The sequence below is a fragment of the Natrix helvetica genome (genome assembly GCF_964273705.1).
Source record: "Natrix helvetica genome assembly, chromosome: W".
NCBI lineage: Eukaryota > Metazoa > Chordata > Lepidosauria > Squamata > Natricidae > Natrix > Natrix helvetica.
In genome coordinates this window covers 59,280,323-59,295,096 of record NC_138555.1, presented here as the reverse complement: position 1 = coordinate 59,295,096, position 14,774 = coordinate 59,280,323, and positions in this window count along the sequence as shown.

Sequence of the window (14,774 nt, the reverse complement as noted above, 5' to 3'; positions counted from 1 at the left end):
CACACAGTTCCAGCACCTGTACCTATTCCCTCTTATTGGATTCACTCAGACGTTTTTAAAACTCAGAGCCTGTGCAGAGCACATACTTCCAGCCCTTGTGCCTCTTCCCTGTTCCTGGATTCACTCAGATGTTTTTAAAACTCACAGCCTGTGCACACACACACACTTCCAGCCCCTCTGCCTTTTCCCTCTACCTGGATTCACTCAGATGTTTTAAAACTCACAGCCTGTGTAGAGGCACATACTTCCAGACCCTCTGTCTCTTCCCTCTTCCTGGATTCTCTCAGACGTTTTTAAACCTCAAAGCCTGTGCACAGGGACATACTTCCAGCCCCTCTGCCTCTTCCCTCTTACTGGATTCACTCAGACGTTTTTAAAACTCACAGCCTGTGTAGAGACAAATACTTCCAGACCCTCTGTCTCTTCCCTCTTCCTGGATTCACTCAAAGGTTTTTAAAACTCACAGCCTGTGCATACAAACACACTTCCAGACCCTCTGCCTCTTCCCTCTTCCTGGATTCACTCAGAAGTTTTTAAAACTCACAACCTGTGCACAGGCAAATACTTCCAGCCCCTCTGGCTCTTCCCTCTTCCTGGATTCACTCAGACGTTTTTAAACCTCAAAGCCTGTGCACAGGCACATACTTCCAGCCCCTCTGGCTCTTCCCTCTTCCTGGATTCACTCAGACGTTTTTAAAACTAAAAGCCTGTGCACAGGCACACAGTTCCAGCGCCTGTACCTCTTCCCTCTTGTTGGATTCACCCAGATGTTCTTAAAACTCACACCTTTTGCACAGAGAGACACTTCCAGCCTCTCTGCTTCTTCCCTCTTCCTGGATTCACTCAGAGGTTTTTAAAAGTCACAGCCTGTGCACACATACACACTTCCAGCCTTTGTGCCTCTTCCCTCTTCGTGGATTCACTCAGACGTTTTTAAACCTCAAAGCCTGTGCACAGGCAAATACTTCCAGCCCCTCTGGCTCTTCCCTCTTCCTGGATTCACTCAGACGTTTTTAAAACTAAAAGCCTGTGCACAGGCACACAGTTCCAGCGCCTGTACCTCTTCCCTCTTGCTGGATTCACCCAGATGTTCTTAAAACTCACACCTTTTGCACAGAGAGACACTTCCAGCCTCTCTGCTTCTTCCCTCTTCCTGGAGTCACTCAGACGTTTTTAAACCTCACAACCTGTGCACAGGCAAATACTTCCAGCCCCTCTGGCTCTTCCCTCTTCCTGGATTCACTCAGACGTTTTAAAAACTAAAAGCCTGTGCACAGGCACACAGTTCCAGCGCCTGTACCACTTCCCTCTTCCTGGATTCACTCAGATGTTCTTAAAACTCACACCTTTTGCACTGGGAGACACTTCCAGCCCCTGTACCGCTTCATTGTTCCTGGATTCACTCAGGTGTTTTTAAAATTCACAGCCTGTGCACACACACACTCTTCCAGCCTCTCTGCCTCTTCCCTCTTCCTGGATTCACTCAGAGGTTTTTAAAACTCACAGCCTGTGCACACACACACTCTTCCAGCCTCTCTGCCTCTTCCCTCTTCCTGGATTCACTCAGAGGTTTTTAAAACTCACAGCCTGTGCACACATACACACTTCCAGCCCGTTTACCTCTTCCCTCTTCCTGGATTCACTCAGAGGTTTTTTAACCTCAAAGCCTGTGCACACATAGACACACTTCCAGACCCTCTGCCTCTTCCCTCTTCCTGAATTCACTCAGACGTTTTTAAAACTAAAAGCCTGTGCACAGGCACACAGTTCCAGCGCCTGTACCTCTTCCCTCTTCCTGGATTCACTCAGAGGTTTTTAAAACTCACACCTTTTGCACAGGGACACACTTCCAGCCCCTGTACCGCTTCCCTGTTCCTGGATTCACTCAGATGTTTTTAAAACTCACAGCCTGTGCAAACACACACAGTTCCAGCCCCTGTACCTCTTCCCTCTACCTGGATTCACTCAGATGTCTTAAAACTCAAAGCCTGTGCACAGGGACATACTTCCAGCCCCTCTGGCTCTTCCCTCTTCCTGGATTCACTCAGACTTTTTAAAACTCACAACCTGTGCACACACACACACTTCCAGCCCCTCTGCCTCTTCCCTCTACCTGGATTCACTCAGACGTTTTAAAACTCACAGCCTGTGTAGAGGCACATCCTTCCAGACCCACTGTCTCTTCCCTCTTCCTGGATTCACTCAGAGGTTTTTAAAACTCAAAGCCTGTGCACACACAAACACTTCCAGACCCTCTGCCTCTTCCCTCTTCCTGGATTCACTCACAGGTTTTTAAAACTCAAAGCCTGTGCACACACACACTTCCAGCCCCTGTGCCTCTTCCCTCTTCCTGGATTCACTCAGACGTTTTTAAAACTGAAAGCCTGTGCAGAGGCACACAGTTCCAGCCCCTGTACCGCTTCCCTCTTCCTGGATTCGCTAAGATGTTTTAAAAACTCACACCTTTTGCACAGGGACACACTTCCAGCCCCTGTACTGCTTCCCTGTTCCTGGATTCACTCAGATGTTTTTAAAACTCAAAGCCTGTGCACACACACACAGTTCCAGCCCCTGTACCTCTTCCCTCTACCTGGATTCACTCAGATGTCTTAAAACTCACAGCCTGTGTAGAGGCACATACTTCCAGACCCTGTGTCTCTTCCCTCTTCCTGGATTCACTCAGACATTTTTAAAACTCAAAGCCTGTGCACAGGTACAAACTTATAACCCACTGCCTCTTCCCTCTTCCTGGATTCACTCAGACGTTTTTAAACCTCAAAGCCTGTGCACAGGCACATACTTCCAGCCCCTCTGGCTCTTCCCTCTTCCTGGATTCACTCAGACGTTTTTAAAACTCAAAGCCTGTGCACAGGTAAAGAGTTCCAGCGCCTGTACCTCTTCCCTCTTCCTGGATTCACTCAGATGTTCTTAAAACTCACACCTTTTGCACAGGAGCACACTTCCAGCCCCTGTACCGCTACCCTGTTCCTGGATTCACTCATATATTTTTAAAACTCACAAACTGTGCACACAGACACACTTCCAAACCCTCAGCCTCTTCCCTCTTCCTGGATTCACTCAGAGGTTTTTAAAACTCAAAGCCTCTGCACAGGGACACACTTACAACCCTCTGCCTCTTCCCTCTTCCTGGATTCACTCAAAGGTTTTTAAAACTCACAGCCTGTGCAAAGGGACAAACTTACAACAGTCTGCCTCTTCCCTCTTCCTAGATTCACTCAGAGGTTTTTAAACCTCAAAGCCTGTGCACACACACAAACTTCCAGACCCTCTGCCTCTTCCCTCTTCCTGGATTCACTCAGACGTTTTTAAACCTCAAAGCCTGTGCACAGGGACATACTTCCAGCCCCTCTGCCTCTTCCCTCTTACTGGATTCACTCAGACGTTTTTAAAACTCAAAGCCTGTGCACACACACACACTTCCAGACCCTCTGCCTCTTCCCTCTTCCTGGATTCACTCAGACGTTTTTAAACCTCAAAGCCTGTGCACAGGCACATACTTCCAGCCCCTCTGGCTCTTCCCTCTTCCTGGATTCACTCAGATGTTTTTAAAACTCACAGCCTGTGCGCACACACACAGTTCCAGCCCCTGTACCTCTTCCCTCTACCTGGATTCACTCAGACGTTTTTTAACCTCAAAGCCTGTGCACAGGAACATACTTCCAGCCCCTCTGGCTTTTCCCTCTTCCTGGATTCACTCAGACGTTTTTAAAACTCACAGCCTGTGCACAGCACATACTTCCAGCCCTTGTGCCTCTTCACTGTTCCTGGATTCAGTCAGATGTTTTTGAAACTCACAGCCTGTGTAGAGGCAAATACTTCCAGACCCTCTGTCTCTTCCCTCTTCCTGGATTCACTCAAAGGTTTTTAAAACTCACAGCCTGTGCAAAGGGACAAACTTACAACAGTCTGCCTCTTCCCTCTTCCTGGATTCACTCAGATCTTTTTCAAACTAAAAGCATGTGCACAGCCACACAGTTCCAGCACCTGTACCTATTCCCTCTTACTGGATTCACTCAGACGTTTTTAAAACTCAGAGCCTGTGCAGAGCACATACTTCCAGCCCTTGTGCCTCTTCCCTGTTCCTGGATTCACTCAGATGTTTTTAAAACTCACAGCCTGTGCACACACACACACTTCCAGCCCCTCTGCCTTTTCCCTCTACCTGGATTCACTCAGATGTTTTAAAACTCACAGCCTGTGTAGAGGCACATACTTCCAGACCCTCTGTCTCTTCCCTCTTCCTGGATTCTCTCAGACGTTTTTAAACCTCAAAGCCTGTGCACAGGCACATACTTCCAGCCCTTGTGCCTCTTCCCTGTTCCTGGATTCAGTCAGATGTTTTTGAAACTCACAGCCTGTGTAGAGACAAATACTTCCAGACCCTCTGTCTCTTCCCTCTTCCTGGATTCACTCAAAGGTTTTTAAAACTCACAGCCTGTGCATACAAACACACTTCCAGACCCTCTGCCTCTTCCCTCTTCCTGGATTCACTCAGAAGTTTTTAAAACTCACAACCTGTGCACAGACACACACTTCCAGACTCTCTGCCTCTTCCCTCTTCCTGGATTCACTCAGAGGTTTTTAAAACTCACACCTTTTGCACAGAGAGACACTTCCAGCCCTTTCTGGCTCTTCCCTCTTCCTGGATTCACTGAGACGTTTTTAAAACTAAAAGCCTGTGCACAGGCACACAGTTCCAGCCCCTGTACCTCTTCCCTCTACCTGGATTCACTCAGACGTTTTTAAACCTCAAAGCCTGTGCACAGGCACATACTTCCAGCCCCTCTGGCTCTTCCCTCTTCCTGGATTGACTCAGACGTTTTTAAAACTAAAAGCCTGTGCACAGGCACACAGTTCCAGCGCCTGTACCTCTTCCCTCTTGTTGGATTCACCCAGATGTTCTTAAAACTCACACCTTTTGCACAGAGAGACACTTCCAGCCTCTCTGCTTCTTCCCTCTTCCTGGATTCACTCAGAGGTTTTTAAAAGTCACAGCCTGTGCACACATACACACTTCCAGCCTTTGTGCCTCTTCCCTCTTCGTGGATTCACTCAGACGTTTTTAAACCTCAAAGCCTGTGCACAGGCAAATACTTCCAGCCCCTCTGGCTCTTCCCTCTTCCTGGATTCACTCAGACGTTTTTAAAACTAAAAGCCTGTGCACAGGCACACAGTTCCAGCGCCTGTACCTCTTCCCTCTTGCTGGATTCACCCAGATGTTCTTAAAACTCACACCTTTTGCACAGAGAGACACTTCCAGCCTCTCTGCTTCTTCCCTCTTCCTGGAGTCACTCAGAGGTTTTTAAAACTCAAAGCCTCTGCACAGGGACACACTTACAACCCTCTGCCTCTTCCCTCTTCCTGGATTCACTCAGACGTTTTAAAAACTAAAAGCCTGTGCACAGGCACACAGTTCCAGCGCCTGTACCACTTCCCTCTTCCTGGATTCACTCAGATGTTCTTAAAACTCACACCTTTTGCACTGGGAGACACTTCCAGCCCCTGTACCGCTTCATTGTTCCTGGATTCACTCAGGTGTTTTTAAAACTCACAGCCTGTGCACACACACACTCTTCCAGCCTCTCTGCCTCTTCCCTCTTCCTGGATTCACTCAGAGGTTTTTAAAACTCACAGCCTGTGCACACATACACACTTCCAGCCCGTTTACCTCTTCCCTCTTCCTGGATTCACTCAGAGGTTTTTTAACCTCAAAGCCTGTGCACACATAGACACACTTCCAGACCCTCTGCCTCTTCCCTCTTCCTGAATTCACTCAGACGTTTTTAAAACTAAAAGCCTGTGCACAGGCACACAGTTCCAGCGCCTGTACCTCTTCCCTCTTCCTGGATTCACTCAGAGGTTTTTAAAACTCATACCTTTTGCACAGGGACACACTTCCAGCCCCTGTACCGCTTCCCTGTTCCTGGATTCACTCAGATGTTTTTAAAACTCACAGCCTGTGCAAACACACACAGTTCCAGCCCCTGTACCTCTTCCCTCTACCTGGATTCACTCAGATGTCTTAAAACTCAAAGCCTGTGCACAGGGACATACTTCCAGCCCCTCTGGCTCTTCCCTCTTCCTGGATTCACTCAGACTTTTTAAAACTCACAACCTGTGCACACACACACACTTCCAGCCCCTCTGCCTCTTCCCTCTACCTGGATTCACTCAGACGTTTTAAAACTCACAGCCTGTGTAGAGGCACATCCTTCCAGACCCACTGTCTCTTCCCTCTTCCTGGATTCACTCAGAGGTTTTTAAAACTCAAAGCCTGTGCACACACAAACACTTCCAGACCCTCTGCCTCTTCCCTCTTCCTGGATTCACTCACAGGTTTTTAAAACTCAAAGCCTGTGCACACACACACTTCCAGCCCCTGTGCCTCTTCCCTCTTCCTGGATTCACTCAGACGTTTTTAAAACTGAAAGCCTGTGCAGAGGCACACAGTTCCAGCCCCTGTACCGCTTCCCTCTTCCTGGATTCGCTAAGATGTTTTAAAAACTCACACCTTTTGCACAGGGACACACTTCCAGCCCCTGTACTGCTTCCCTGTTCCTGGATTCACTCAGATGTTTTTAAAACTCAAAGCCTGTGCACACACACACAGTTCCAGCCCCTGTACCTCTTCCCTCTACCTGGATTCACTCAGATGTCTTAAAACTCACAGCCTGTGTAGAGGCACATACTTCCAGACCCTGTGTCTCTTCCCTCTTCCTGGATTCACTCAGACATTTTTAAAACTCAAAGCCTGTGCACAGGTACAAACTTATAACCCACTGCCTCTTCCCTCTTCCTGGATTCACTCAGACGTTTTTAAACCTCAAAGCCTGTGCACAGGCACATACTTCCAGCCCCTCTGGCTCTTCCCTCTTCCTGGATTCACTCAGACGTTTTTAAAACTCAAAGCCTGTGCACAGGTAAAGAGTTCCAGCGCCTGTACCTCTTCCCTCTTCCTGGATTCACTCAGATGTTCTTAAAACTCACACCTTTTGCACAGGAGCACACTTCCAGCCCCTGTACCGCTACCCTGTTCCTGGATTCACTCATATATTTTTAAAACTCACAAACTGTGCACACAGACACACTTCCAAACCCTCAGCCTCTTCCCTCTTCCTGGATTCACTCAGAGGTTTTTAAAACTCAAAGCCTCTGCACAGGGACACACTTACAACCCTCTGCCTCTTCCCTCTTCCTGGATTCACTCAAAGGTTTTTAAAACTCACAGCCTGTGCAAAGGGACAAACTTACAACAGTCTGCCTCTTCCCTCTTCCTAGATTCACTCAGAGGTTTTTAAACCTCAAAGCCTGTGCACACACACAAACTTCCAGACCCTCTGCCTCTTCCCTCTTCCTGGATTCACTCAGACGTTTTTAAACCTCAAAGCCTGTGCACAGGGACATACTTCCAGCCCCTCTGCCTCTTCCCTCTTACTGGATTCACTCAGACGTTTTTAAAACTCAAAGCCTGTGCACACACACACACTTCCAGACCCTCTGCCTCTTCCCTCTTCCTGGATTCACTCAGACGTTTTTAAACCTCAAAGCCTGTGCACAGGAACATACTTCCAGCCCCTCTGGCTCTTCCCTCTTCCTGGATTCACTCAGATGTTTTTAAAACTCACAGCCTGTGCGCACACACACAGTTCCAGCCCCTGTACCTCTTCCCTCTACCTGGATTCACTCAGACGTTTTTTAACCTCAAAGCCTGTGCACAGGAACATACTTCCAGCCCCTCTGGCTTTTCCCTCTTCCTGGATTCACTCAGACGTTTTTAAAACTCACAGCCTGTGCACAGCACATACTTCCAGCCCTTGTGCCTCTTCACTGTTCCTGGATTCAGTCAGATGTTTTTGAAACTCACAGCCTGTGTAGAGGCAAATACTTCCAGACCCTCTGTCTCTTCCCTCTTCCTGGATTCACTCAAAGGTTTTTAAAACTCACAGCCTGTGCAAAGGGACAAACTTACAACAGTCTGCCTCTTCCCTCTTCCTGGATTCACTCAGATCTTTTTCAAACTAAAAGCATGTGCACAGCCACACAGTTCCAGCACCTGTACCTATTCCCTCTTACTGGATTCACTCAGACGTTTTTAAAACTCAGAGCCTGTGCAGAGCACATACTTCCAGCCCTTGTGCCTCTTCCCTGTTCCTGGATTCACTCAGATGTTTTTAAAACTCACAGCCTGTGCACACACACACACTTCCAGCCCCTCTGCCTTTTCCCTCTACCTGGATTCACTCAGATGTTTTAAAACTCACAGCCTGTGTAGAGGCACATACTTCCAGACCCTCTGTCTCTTCCCTCTTCCTGGATTCTCTCAGACGTTTTTAAACCTCAAAGCCTGTGCACAGGGACATACTTCCAGCCCCTCTGCCTCTTCCCTCTTACTGGATTCACTCAGACGTTTTTAAAACTCACAGCCTGTGTAGAGACAAATACTTCCAGACCCTCTGTCTCTTCCCTCTTCCTGGATTCACTCAAAGGTTTTTAAAACTCACAGCCTGTGCATACAAACACACTTCCAGACCCTCTGCCTCTTCCCTCTTCCTGGATTCACTCAGAAGTTTTTAAAACTCACAACCTGTGCACAGACACACACTTCCAGACTCTCTGCCTCTTCCCTCTTCCTGGATTCACTCAGAGGTTTTTAAAACTCAAAGCATCTGCACAGGCACATACTTCCAGCCCTTTCTGGCTCTTCCCTCTTCCTGGATTCACTGAGACGTTTTTAAAACTAAAAGCCTGTGCACAGGCACACAGTTCCAGCGCCTGTACCTCTTCCCTCTTGCTGGATTCACCCAGATGTTCTTAAAACTCACACCTTTTGCAGAGACAGACACTTCCAGCCTCTCTGCTTCTTCCCTCTTCCTGGATTCACTCAGAGGTTTTTAAAACTCAAAACCTGTGCACAGGCAAATACTTCCAGCCCCTCTGGCTCTTCCCTCTTCCTGGATTCACTCAGACGTTTTTAAACCTCAAAGCCTGTGCACAGGCACATACTTCCAGCCCCTCTGGCTCTTCCCTCTTCCTGGATTCACTCAGACGTTTTTAAAACTAAAAGCCTGTGCACAGGCACACAGTTCCAGCGCCTGTACCTCTTCCCTCTTGTTGGATTCACCCAGATGTTCTTAAAACTCACACCTTTTGCACAGAGAGACACTTCCAGCCTCTCTGCTTCTTCCCTCTTCCTGGATTCACTCAGAGGTTTTTAAAAGTCACAGCCTGTGCACACATACACACTTCCAGCCTTTGTGCCTCTTCCCTCTTCGTGGATTCACTCAGACGTTTTTAAACCTCAAAGCCTGTGCACAGGCAAATACTTCCAGCCCCTCTGGCTCTTCCCTCTTCCTGGATTCACTCAGACGTTTTTAAAACTAAAAGCCTGTGCACAGGCACACAGTTCCAGCGCCTGTACCTCTTCCCTCTTGCTGGATTCACCCAGATGTTCTTAAAACTCACACCTTTTGCACAGAGAGACACTTCCAGCCTCTCTGCTTCTTCCCTCTTCCTGGAGTCACTCAGACGTTTTTAAACCTCACAACCTGTGCACAGGCAAATACTTCCAGCCCCTCTGGCTCTTCCCTCTTCCTGGATTCACTCAGATGTTTTAAAAACTAAAAGCCTGTGCACAGGCACACAGTTCCAGCGCCTGTACCACTTCCCTCTTCCTGGATTCACTCAGATGTTCTTAAAACTCACACCTTTTGCACTGGGAGACACTTCCAGCCCCTGTACCGCTTCATTGTTCCTGGATTCACTCAGGTGTTTTTAAAACTCACAGCCTGTGCACACACACACTCTTCCAGCCTCTCTGCCTCTTCCCTCTTCCTGGATTCACTCAGAGGTTTTTAAAACTCACAGCCTCTGCACACATACACACTTCCAGCCTGTTTACCTCTTCCCTCTTCCTGGATTCACTCAGAGGTTTTTTAACCTCAAAGCCTGTGCACACATAGACACACTTCCAGACCCTCTGCCTCTTCCCTCTTCCTGAATTCACTCAGACGTTTTTAAAACTAAAAGCCTGTGCACAGGCACACAGTTCCAGCGCCTGTACCTCTTCCCTCTTCCTGGATTCACTCAGAGGTTTTTAAAACTCACACCTTTTGCACAGGGACACACTTCCAGCCCCTGTACCGCTTCCCTGTTCCTGGATTCACTCAGATGTTTTTAAAACTCACAGCCTGTGCAAACACACACAGTTCCAGCCCCTGTACCTCTTCCCTCTACCTGGATTCACTCAGATGTCTTAAAACTCAAAGCCTGTGCACAGGGACATACTTCCAGCCCCTCTGGCTCTTCCCTCTTCCTGGATTCACTCAGACTTTTTAAAACTCACAACCTGTGCACACACACACACTTCCAGCCCCTCTGCCTCTTCCCTCTACCTGGATTCACTCGGACGTTTTAAAACTCACAGCCTGTGTAGAGGCACATCCTTCCAGACCCACTGTCTCTTCCCTCTTCCTGGATTCACTCAGAGGTTTTTAAAACTCAAAGCCTGTGCACACACACAGTTCCAGCCCCTGTACCGCTTCCCTCTTCCTGGATTCGCTAAGATGTTTTAAAAACTCACACCTTTTGCACAGGGACACACTTCCAGCCCCTGTACTGCTTCCCTGTTCCTGGATTCACTCAGATGTTTTTAAAACTCAAAGCCTGTGCACACACACACAGTTCCAGCCCCTGTACCTCTTCCCTCTACCTGGATTCACTCAGATGTCTTAAAACTCACAGCCTGTGTAGAGGCACATACTTCCAGACCCTGTGTCTCTTCCCTCTTCCTGGATTCACTCAGAGGTTTTTAAAACTCACAGCCTGTGCACAGCACATTCTTCCAGCCCCTCTGGCTCTTCCCTCTTCCTGGATTCACTCAGACATTTTTAAAACTCAAAGCCTGTGCACAGGTACAAACTTATAACCCTCTGCCTCTTCCCTCTTCCTGGGTTCACTCAGACGTTTTTAAACCTCAAAGCCTGTGCACAGGCACATACTTCCAGCCCCTCTGGCTCTTCCCTCTTCCTGGATTCACTCAGACGTTTTTAAAACTCAAAGCCTGTGCACAGGTAAAGAGTTCCAGCGCCTGTACCTCTTCCCTCTTCCTGGATTCACTCAGATGTTCTTAAAACTCACACCTTTTGCACAGGGACACACTTCCAGCCCCTGTACCGCTACCCTGTTCCTGGATTCACTCATATATTTTTAAAACTCACAAACTGTGCAAACACACACAGTTCCAGCCCCTGTACCTCTTCCCTCTACCTGGATTCACTCAGATGTCTTAAAACTCAAAGCCTGTGCACAGGGACATACTTCCAGCCCCTCTGGCTCTTCCCTCTTCCTGGATTCACTCAGACTTTTAAAAACTCACAACCTGTGCACACACACACACTTCCAGACCCTCAGCCTCTTCCCTCTTCCTGGATTCACTCAAAGGTTTTTAAAACTCAAAGCCTGTGCAAAGGGACAAACTTACAACAGTCTGCCTCTTCCCTCTTCCTAGATTCACTCAGAGGTTTTTAAACCTCAAAGCCTGTGCACACACACAAACTTCCAGACCCTCTGCCTCTTCCCTCTTCCTGGATTCACTCAGACGTTTTTAAACCTCAAAGCCTGTGCACAGGGACATACTTCCAGCCCCTCTGCCTCTTCCCACTTACTGGATTCACTCAGACGTTTTTAAAACTCACAGCCTGTGCACACACACACACACACTTCCAGCCCCTGTACCTCTTCCCTCTTCCTGGATTCACTGAGAGGTTTTTAAAACTCACAGCCTCTGCAGAAGGACACACTTACAACCCTGTGCCTCTTCCCTCTTCCTGGATTCACTCAGACGTTTTTAAACCTCAAAGCCTGTGCACAGGCACATACTTCCAGACCCACTGTCTCTTCCCTCTTCCTGGATTCACTCAGACGTTTTTAAAACTCAAAGCCTGTGCACACACACACACTTCCAGACCCTCTGCCTCTTCCCTCTTCCTGGATTCACTCAGACGTTTTTAAACCTCAAAGCCTGTGCACAGGCACATACTTCCAGCCCCTCTGGCTCTTCCCTCTTCCTGGATTCACTCAGATGTTTTTAAAACTCACAGCCTGTGCGCACACACACAGTTCCAGCCCCTGTACCTCTTCCCTCTACCTGGATTCACTCAGATGTTTTAAAACTCACAGCCTGTGTAGAGGCACATACTTCCAGACCCTGTCTCTCTTCCCTCTTCCTGGATTCACTCAGAGGCTTTTAAAACTCAAAGCCTCTGCACAGGGACACATTTACAACCCTGTGCCTCTTCCCTCTTCCTGGATTCACTCAGACGTTCTTAAACCTCAAAGCCTGTGCACAGGCACATACTTCCAGACCCTGTCTCTCTTCCCTCTTCCTGGATTCACTCAGACGTTTTAAAACTCACAGCCTGTGTAGAGGCACATCCTTCCAGACCCACTGTCTCTTCCCTCTTCCTGGATTCACTCAGAGGTTTTTAAAACTCAAAGCCTGTGCACACACAAACACTTCCAGACCCTCTGCCTCTTCCCTCTTCCTGGATTCACTCACAGGTTTTTAAAACTCAAAGCCTGTGCACACACACACTTCCAGCCCCTGTGCCTCTTCCCTCTTCCTGGATTCACTAAGACGTTTTTAAAACTGAAAGCCTGTGCAGAGGCACACAGTTCCAGCCCCTGTACCGCTTCCCTCTTCCTGGATTCGCTAAGATGTTTTAAAAACTCACACCTTTTGCACAGGGACACACTTCCAGCCCCTGTACTGCTTCCCTGTTCCTGGATTCACTCAGATGTTTTTAAAACTCAAAGCCTGTGCACACACACACAGTTCCAGCCCCTGTACCTCTTCCCTCTACCTGGATTCACTCAGATGTCTTAAAACTCACAGCCTGTGTAGAGGCACATACTTCCAGACCCTCTGCCTCTTCCCTCTTCCTGGATTCACTCAGAGGTTTTTAAAACTCAAAGCATCTGCACAGGCACATACTTCCAGCCCTTTCTGGCTCTTCCCTCTTCCTGGATTCACTCAGACGTTTTTAAAACTAAAAGCCTGTGCACAGGCACACAGTTCCAGCGCCTGTACTTCTTCCCTCTTGCTGGATTCACCCAAATGTTCTTAAAACTCACACCTTTTGCACAGAGAGACACTTCCAGCCTCTCTGCTTCTTCCCTCTTCCTGGATTCACTCAGAGGTTTTTAAAACTCAAAACCTGTGCACAGGCAAATACTTCCAGCCCCTCTGGCTCTTCCCTCTTCCTGGATTCACTCACAGGTTTTTAAAACTCAAAGCCTGTGCACACACACACTTCCAGCCCCTGTGCCTCTTCCCTCTTCCTGGATTCACTAAGACGTTTTTAAAACTGAAAGCCTGTGCAGAGGCACACAGTTCCAGCCCCTGTACCGCTTCCCTCTTCCTGGATTCGCTAAGATGTTTTAAAAACTCACACCTTTTGCACAGGGACACACTTCCAGCCCCTGTACTGCTTCCCTGTTCCTGGATTCACTCAGATGTTTTTAAAACTCAAAGCCTGTGCACACACACACAGTTCCAGCCCCTGTACCACTTCCCTCTACCTGGATTCACTCAGATGTCTTAAAACTCACAGCCTGTGTAGAGGCACATACTTCCAGACCCTCTGCCTCTTCCCTCTTCCTGGATTCACTCAGAGGTTTTTAAAACTCAAAGCATCTGCACAGGCACATACTTCCAGCCCTTTCTGGCTCTTCCCTCTTCCTGGATTCACTCAGACGTTTTTAAAACTAAAAGCCTGTGCACAGGCACACAGTTCCAGCGCCTGTACCTCTTCCCTCTTGCTGGATTCACCCAAATGTTCTTAAAACTCACACCTTTTGCACAGAGAGACACTTCCAGCCTCTCTGCTTCTTCCCTCTTCCTGGATTCACTCAGAGGTTTTTAAAACTCAAAACCTGTGCACAGGCAAATACTTCCAGCCCCTCTGGCTCTTCCCTCTTCCTGGATTCACTCAGACGTTTTTAAACCTCAAAGCCTGTGCACAGGCACATTCTTCCAGCCCCTCTGGCTCTTCCCTCTTCCTGGATTCACTCAGACGTTTTTAAAACTAAAAGCCTGTGCACAGGCACACAGTTCCAGCGCCTGTACCTCTTCCCTCTTGTTGGATTCACCCAGATGTTCTTAAAACTCACACCTTTTGCACAGAGAGACACTTCCAGCCTCTCTGCTTCTTCCCTCTTCCTGGATTCACTCAGAGGTTTTTAAAAGTCACAGCCTGTGCACACATACACACTTCCAGCCTTTGTGCCTCTTCCCTCTTCGTGGATTCACTCAGACGTTTTTAAACCTCAAAGCCTGTGCACAGGCAAATACTTCCAGCCCCTCTGGCTCTTCCCTCTTCCTGGATTCACTCAGACGTTTTTAAAACTAAAAGCCTGTGCACAGGCACACAGTTCCAGCGCCTGTACCTCTTCCCTCTTGCTGGATTCACCCAGATGTTCTTAAAACTCACACCTTTTGCACAGAGAGACACTTCCAGCCTCTCTGCTTCTTCCCTCTTCCTGGATTCACTCAGAGGTTTTTAAAACTCAAAACCTGTCCACAGGCAAATACTTCCAGCCCCTCTGGCTCTTCCCTCTTCCTGGATTCACTCACAGGTTTTTAAAACTCAAAGCCTGTGCACACACACACTTCCAGCCCCTGTGCCTCTTCCCTCTTCCTGGATTCACTAAGACGTTTTTAAAACTGAAAGCCTGTGCAGAGGCACACAGTTCCA